Genomic DNA, 1,350 nt, shown 5'->3' with positions numbered 1-1,350 from the left:
CAATTATTTTTTCAGGAATTGAAACAACAAGGGATACAAAAAGAAAGGCTGCAGCTGCTTGTTAATGTTACTGGAGCTTTTAGGCCTGGAGTGTTGACAGCATTGGTTGGAGTATAATAATGAGAAATTTTGTTATAATAAGGCTTGCCAAAATGACAAGTATCAATCTTAACGCTGTGATAAATTAAATAAATAATTCATCATATAGTTTAATTCAATCTGACATCACAATGTTTTTGAAGTATAATCTCTATTATAACAGAGCAACTCCTCATGATTTCCAGTTAGATAATGGTGGAGGACAAGTTTGTTTTGGACCAATTTTGTCCTTTGTATTTTTATTTAATGATAAGAATGAGATTTATTCTTTAATTAATACACCTGCATGCAGTGGATATTTGGGTTTGAGATGTTTTTTAATCCTGGAGGGAGTGAATCACTAAGAAGCTAATCAATCCCATGGCACGTGTTGTTTGGGCTGATAGTGTATGTTCTGGCACTTGGGACAGCTTCCTTTGGGTTCTTAGAGAAGCTCACATTCTTGGAGAGTTCAGCAGGTGTGGCTAAATATGGTTCAGAGGCACTCCTTGTTAACTTCACTGCCATTGTCACCAGGGAATACTGCTCTTTGGCCCCCTTGGTACTGGAAAGACAATGCTTGCGAAGGCTGTAGCAACCGAGGCTAGAGCCAACTTTATTAACATTTCAATGTCTAACATTACTTCAATAGTGTGTTTTAGATGTAAATTTTACTTTGCAAAGTGATGACTTTGCAGTGAATTTGTTTTCTTTTCTTTTTATTTTTCAATTTTCCTGTGTCAGTTTACGTTTGTATTTTTATATAAATTTTATTTTAATAACATGATTTAGTTTTTGCATAATAATTAGTTATTTAATGTTGATTATGCTGGCTTCCACAATGTTAAAAAGTAGTATGGAGTGGCCTAGTGAAGGGTTTAAGGGTTTATGTAGCCGTTGGCACGCTTTATAAGCGTAGCCATATCTTCTTGTAGCATCAACAGCCACGCTTATTAAGTGTAGCCATATCTTCCCCTATCGGCATTCTTTTGAAGCGTAGCCAAAACCAAAACAATGGGCATTTTTCTGAAAGTGTGGTGTTATGTCCACTTTTTGGCATACTTTAAAAGCGTGGAATGTAACACCTTACCACACAGAGCTTTACACCAAGGATGTAAAACAGAGGTGGCGAGGCGCTACGACCTCTATAATAAAATATATACATATAATAATTGAAAGAAGGTAGTGTACTAGGAGCCTTGGAGAAAAGGTAAAGCAAAAATCACAAAATATAAAAGCGCAACGATCAGAAATAACGTAACTTGCGTAAGA

This window comes from Arachis ipaensis, chromosome B05 (genome assembly GCF_000816755.2).
Source record: "Arachis ipaensis cultivar K30076 chromosome B05, Araip1.1, whole genome shotgun sequence".
Classification (NCBI taxonomy): domain Eukaryota; kingdom Viridiplantae; phylum Streptophyta; class Magnoliopsida; order Fabales; family Fabaceae; genus Arachis; species Arachis ipaensis.
The sequence above is the reverse complement of the archived record's forward strand: the minus strand, read 5'-3'. Positions refer to the sequence as shown.